Raw genomic sequence first — 6,967 nt, forward strand, 5'->3', positions numbered from 1 at the left:
TCCATGGCCTTTTGTCTTTGCTTAATAGACTGAAGCATTTCGTCATGAGAAGAAGAAGACGGGTAAGTGATCTGAGGGGCCTGCTGTCGGTTGTTCTGAGGTGCTTGGGACTACCTTAAGTGAGGTGCTTTGTAGGGCTGGTTTTGGTTCTGCTGTCTGTTGTTGTTATTCCACCTCTAATTTCCATTGTTGTCTCTGCCTCCTCTGTTGTAGTTGTCCCTCCAACCTTGGTTGGAATTATCCCTCCATCCCTGGTTGGAATGGTCTCTCCATCCCTGGTTGGAGTTGTCTTGCTAACCTTGGTTGTAGTTTCCACCTTGGTTGTAATTGCCGCCTTGTTGATTGTACCCTTGATTCGGGCGGTCATAAAAATTATGAGTAGCTGCTACGGTGTTGTCCTCTTGTTGAAGTTGCGGACACTCATAAGTGTAATGACTATAATCAGCACATATCCCGCATACTCTCTGAGGGACTAACTGTTGACTTTGTTGTGGTGGGGGAGGCTGAGGTTGTTGTTGATTTAGCTGTATTTGCTTCAGTAGATTGGTCATCTCACATATACTCTGTGTAAGAGCAGAAGTCTCAATGCTAGAGGAAACCTCTGTAACAGTCTTTGAGTGGTTATTCCTGTGCCTGTGATTCCGAGTGGACTCAGCTAGGTCGCTGATCAGTTGCCACGCTTCATCTGCGGTCTTGTACTTTTTTAGGGAACCATTACTTGCACCATCCAGTGTAGTCTTATCTCGGGACTTCATGCCTTGAGTAAAGTTGCTGATCAACACTAACTTATCAATCATGTGATGGGGGCATGCATCCAGAAGATTCTTGAAGCGCTCCCAGTACTCATAAAGAGTCTCCGATTCACCTTGAATAATGCAAGAGATCTCTTTCCTTAGTCTGTTTGTAACTTCAGCTGGAAAGTATTTTTCCAGGAATTTTCTCCTGAGCATATCCCAGTTAGTAACGGTCGCTTAAGGTTGAGTGTAGTACCACTCCCTCGCCTTTCCCTCAAGAGAAAATGGGAAGGCGGTTATCAAAATAGAAGTTTCATCTGCACCATGACGCCTAACAGTAGAACAGGCTGTCTGAAAATCCCTTAGGTGCTTGATAGGCTCCTGAGCAGGTAAGCCATGAAACTTGGGCATCAAGTTGATTAGTACAATTTTTAGTTCGAAATCTGCAGCCAGATTTGGGTGACGCACTTGATACGGTTGCAGAGTAAATTCTGGAGCTCCTGCCTCCTGAAGAGTGATCCTCCTGGGTGCCGCCATGTTACCTGCGCCTAAATCAACCAAATTAGTAGAAAAGGAGCTTGTTTCTCCTCAGATGGCGCTTCAGATTCGCCCTCAGATGAGACTGGTGAATTGATAATAACCACTTCATCACCCTCAGAGGCTAATCGACGCCGAGCTCACCTAATACGTGAAAGAGTTCTTTCAATTTCAGGATCAAATGCGGCTAAGCTCGGATCAGGTAACGAACGCATCATTCAAAGAAAGAAACATACAGCTCATGGTAATAAAATAAAACAAAATATGAAAAAATTAAAAATATGTACACTAACTAATAATTTAGCACACAATTACAACTCTCCGGCAACGGCGCCAAAAATTGACGCGGGGCGAAAATCAGCCAATTAAGAAATCAATATAGAAATACGTTGCGAGTATAGTTCTTAACCAGCAAAAATTCGCTCATCAATTTAGAAAGGTTGTCACAAATTTTAAAATAAAAATACTGGGAGTATGAATCCCAGGTCGTCTCCCAATGAGTTGACAAACGGGTGCTATCTTATTAATCAGGAGTTTTCTGAGAAAATTGAGAGTTGAATGACAGAAAATAAATAATTATAAATTAAAGAGAATTATATATTCAGAATAAAAAGCCTTGACTGGGGGAATGATCAATTGGAAGTTCTATCCTTATTGGAATTCTCTCAAGTGTAGTATAAAGAGGTTGTTATTTTCACCTAGTTAACCCTTACTAAATAAAGGAAAGTCAAGTGATTGAGCTAACTCTTATTCGCAAATCCTAGTCCCCTCCCTTGAGAAGGTCCAGCATTAGTAAATAGAGAATTAGCCAACAACTTCCAATTTAACTAATCACTTGAGCATTCCAACTCAAGTGTCTCCTTTTAATTAACCCCAATGTCAAGTTGGGAATCTACTCCATTTACATGAAAATTACTTGCATAGAATTAAAAAGGGAATAAAAAGAAGACATGATAGACAATAACTACAAATTAATTAAAAGTAAAAGTAATCATTTGCATTAATAAATTCTAAAAACAATCCAATTGTAACTCTAAACAAGAATTAAGAATATGGAAGAGTAAAGGAGTGAGAAAACAAACTAGAATACTATCTTCAACGGAGGTAATGACTCTTCAATATCCAAAGCAAAAACATAAAACTAAAAATATGTGAATGTAAAAGAAAACCTAGAGGAAAAGTAATTTCTCTCTAGATTCAGATCTAAAAACTAAAACTATGCTAATGAAAATCTGTGTTGAGTCTCTGCTCGTTCCCTGGCTCTAGTCTGTGTTTCTAGGTCGAAAACTGGGTCAAAACTCGACCCAAAATTGCCCCAGCGTTTTCTGTTATTTCTGCAGATCGCGCATGTCATGCGTACGCGTCATTCATGCGCACGCGTCTTTGTGCAAACTCCAATCCATGCGTGCGCGTCGATGCTTGCTGGTTATCTCCTTAGTTTCTTGTGTTTCTTCCATTTTTGCAAGCTTCCTCTCCATTCTCTAAGTCATTCCTGCCTTATAAAGCCTGAAACACTTAACACACGGATCACGGCTTTGAATGGTATAAAGGAGAATCAAAATACACAAATTAAAGACTCTAGGAAGCAAGTTTTCAACCATAGAATACCACTAGGAAGGAATTGTAAAATCATGCAAATCATATGAATAAGTGGGTAAGGACTTGATAAAAACCACTCAATTACGCATAAGATAAACCATAAAATAGTGGTTTATCAACCTCCCCACACTTAAACATTAGCATGTCCTCATGCTTAGTTCAAGGAGATCAAAAGAATAGATAGGGAAAAAAAACAAGACTCATGAAATGCAACCTATGTATGAATGCAACTATATGCTAAGATGATTCTGTACACTTGGTTAAAAGTAAATAAGTTCTCCAAGACACAAATAAATCAGATATCACTAATTTAAATCATACAGTAAATACAAGTAGACTCGTAAGTAGACAGCTCATGAAAGCAGGGAACATAGAATTAAGCATTGAATTCTCACTCATAGTGTATGTGCACTCTAATCACCCAAGTGTATAGGGTAATCCACTCTAGTCTTCTCTAGTCATGCTTTCTAAACTTTGTTCTTCACCTAACTAATCAACAAATATTTAATGTACCAATGCAAACATCATGAGGTCTTTTCAAGGTTGTAATGGGGCTAAGGTAAGGGTGAGGGTATATATATGGCTGAGTGAGCTATAAATTGAATCCTTGACTAACCTAAGCTCTCACCTATACATACTCTATATTCTTCTTAAATCATGCCTAGCTACCCAAAATTCCCATTTTTGCATCTCATACTCATGCATCAACTTTTCTTTAATTTTATCACATATGCATTGATTTTTCATTAACTTAACATTGGGGTAATTTTGTCCCCTTATTTATTTATTTATTGAATATTTTTTATTTTTTTATAGAAAAATAAACATAACTTATCAATGCACATGGATATTTATTTTTTTTAAAGTAAATAAAATTATCAATTTTATTAAAATGTGAGGTTACGTTATTTATATTATTTTAAAAAAAATTTAATTTGACATTCCTTTATACTTAATTCTGTTTCTAATGTTGTTTCAATAAAATTGAATTAATTTAATATTTTAAAAAAATTTAAATATTTTTTTAAATTTATGTAATTTATAAAGTTATTAATTTTTAGATTGTATTTAATTTTATTTATTTTTATCGGCGAAATAATAAGATTGATACTATTTTTAATGAAACTAAAAAAGTCATTTTTAAATTAACAAATTCCTATATTCCTAATGGACAACAAACATTTAATTAGGAAATTTTATTTAAAAATTTAAAATTTGCACTAGTTAATTAGAAAACTCTATTTAAAAATTTAAAATTTGAAATTCTAATATTAATTCCTAATTAAGTGAGTTCTTAACCGTTTTGATTTTTAAATTTAAACTTTTTTAATTGTCACATTTATAAATTTTCTCTTTACTCAATTTATATTGTTATCTTTTAGATTGTCTTTGCACAATAGAAGTACTTTCATCTTTTTTTTAAATATTTTTTTTTAATTTTACGTAATTTATAAGGTTATTAATTTTTAGATTGTATTTAATTTTATTTATTTTTATCGACAAATAATAGGTATTTTTAAGAGAAAATTGATATTGAAAGACAAAGAAAATACAAAGCGGAGCACAATTCAAAGTATATTTCATAAAAAAAATAAATTAATTATTTTACGATCATTGCTTTTTGGTTAGAATAATATATTTTTTATTTGGTATTTTCAAGTATGTCAGTTCTATATATTTGATTTTTATTGAGTATACAAAATAGCTAACATGTCATGAGATTTTTTTATTTGGTTATATATTATATTTTTTGCATTTGAATATTGATTTATTGTAATTCTTATTATTTGATTAGCGTGCACGTAAAACTTAAACCTTGAGGTTGGCACAATAAAACTGTAGTATATGATCTCATCTTTTTAATCCATAAATTATAGTCATCGGTAATTTTCTGTAAATATTATTTTTATATAAAGTATTTGTTGCAGATATAACTGAAACATAATTTATTATCTTGGTGATTATTAGATGTGATAGATATTGGTGACCCAGAATTTTTTTGTCGGCATTGCGACGCTACAATGTGGTATGAGGAGAGATCAGAGAAGTCCAAAACAGGATCCAATATTGAGTTCTCAGTATGTTGTATGCGAGGGAAGGTACAACTGTCGTTTATGCAACGTCCACCTCAACTCTTGCAAGATTTAATATCTAGAGCAAACCAAAGAAGCAAACACTTTAAGGATAATATAAGAACTTATAATAGCATGTTTTGCTTCATGCACGTTCTTGTGAGGTAAAATAGAGACCTCCATCAATGATAGGACAGGTCCTTCCCAGTTCATTATGAATAGACAAAACTACCACAGAATTGGAAGCTTGGTGCCAATTGAGGGACAAAGACCAAAATTCGGGCAGTTATATATTTATGATACAGAAAATGATGTCTCAAACAGGATAGAGATTTTCAGGTTTGTATCATGCATTTCAAATTGATTAAAAACATATTAAGGTAGTTCGTACTTTGATTTTGGTTCATTATGAATACTAATATTTTTCAATTAATGTTTTATACAATTCAAGAACAACCAACAACAACATTGACCAGTCCTTAGTTCTAGACCTCAAGGGCATGATCGATCAACATAATGTTCTTGCTCACACATTTAGAACAGTGAGAAACTACCTGAATCAAGGAGATATAACAAATATAAGGCTACGGTTGTTTCAGAAAAAAAATCAAAGGATGCAAAAGTCTAAAATTTATCATCTTCTAATGAGGTCGCAGCTCTAATAGTAGGAAATTTTGATTCTGGAGATGCAGAGCGTGATATTATAGTTCAATTAAAGTCCAAACATCTACAAAGGATTCATGAGACACACACCACAATTTATTCCTCTTCAATATCTTATGATGTTTCCTTACGGTGAAGATGGCTACCAAGAAGACATTCCTTTGCGAGAATCTTATAGGGATGATGAAAATAGAAAGAGACAGCGTGTGAGTTTAAGGGAGTTCATAGAATTTAGAATACAAGAGAGAAGGGTCGAGTATGCAACCATTGTCAATGGTGAAAGACTATTTTAGCAGTTCTTGGTTGATTGCTTTTCTATGATTAAAGCACAAAGGTTGACCTACTATCGAAACAACCAAACCAAGGTGAGGAGTGATATATACAAAGGGATTCAAGATGCAGTTGTTAGGGGTGAGACTCGTGCTTCCAAAGCAGGTAAACATGTCATCCTACCCGCGTCCTTTACTGATTGCATGAGATACATGTTTAATAATTGTCAAGATGCTATGACAATTTGTAAGAAATATGGATATCTAGACCTCTTCATTACAATGACATGTAACCCGAGTTGTCAAGAGATTGGCAGGGTTAACAATCCAAGGAACTTAAAGGTTGAAGACCGGCCAGATATATCGTGTAGAGTGTTCAAAATTAAGCTTGACATGATAATCTTGGATCTTAAGCAAGGAATTTCATTTGGAGTGCTAGATGCAGGTATTGCTCATCGTCCAACCTTATTTTTAAAGAAATATTCCTTTAGATTGTTATAAAATAAATGGCAAAATATTTTCTTACTTAACATATTGTTAATTTTTTATTATCACCCTTAATTTATCAAAGCAAATATATAAAATAGATAGTTTATTTATAACATATATATTTTTTTATCTTTTTAGTATAAGGGATGTATATGGTAAAATTCCAAAAAAGAGATCTACCACATGCTCACATTCTTTTATGGTTGAATGGAGACCATAAGATAACAATGACAACTCAAAGACCGGTTAATATCTTCAGAGTTGTCAGATCCTGTTCGGCACCCAAAATTGTCTAGAGCTGTATCTACATATATGATTCATGGACCATGTGGTAGAGCTTTCTCAAAATCTCCTTGCATGAAAGATGGGTACTGCACCAAATATTATCCCAAAACATTCAGTAGCACCACAGTTACCCACCATATAGAAGACGAGACACAGGAGTAGTTACTGAGAAGAAGGGAGTCCATATGGATAATAGGAATGTGGTTCCATACAATGCATATCTGCTGATGTCTTATCAAGCGCATATTAATGTAGAGTACTGTAACAAGTCAAATGCTATCAAATATTTGTTCAAGTACGTGAATAAAGGTCTAGACAG

General features: G+C 34.2%; 1 non-coding gene across 1 annotated transcript; it reads left to right on the forward strand.

Moving 5' to 3' along the window:
* Positions 1-791: 791 nt before the first annotated feature.
* On the forward strand, positions 792-899 carry LOC112761486 (small nucleolar RNA R71). Its single transcript, XR_003181880.1, has one exon. It is a non-coding gene; the product is annotated as a small nucleolar RNA R71 (small nucleolar RNA).
* Positions 900-6,967: the final 6,068 nt, after the last annotated feature.

Source organism: Arachis hypogaea, chromosome 16 (genome assembly GCF_003086295.3).
Source record: "Arachis hypogaea cultivar Tifrunner chromosome 16, arahy.Tifrunner.gnm2.J5K5, whole genome shotgun sequence".
NCBI lineage: Eukaryota > Viridiplantae > Streptophyta > Magnoliopsida > Fabales > Fabaceae > Arachis > Arachis hypogaea.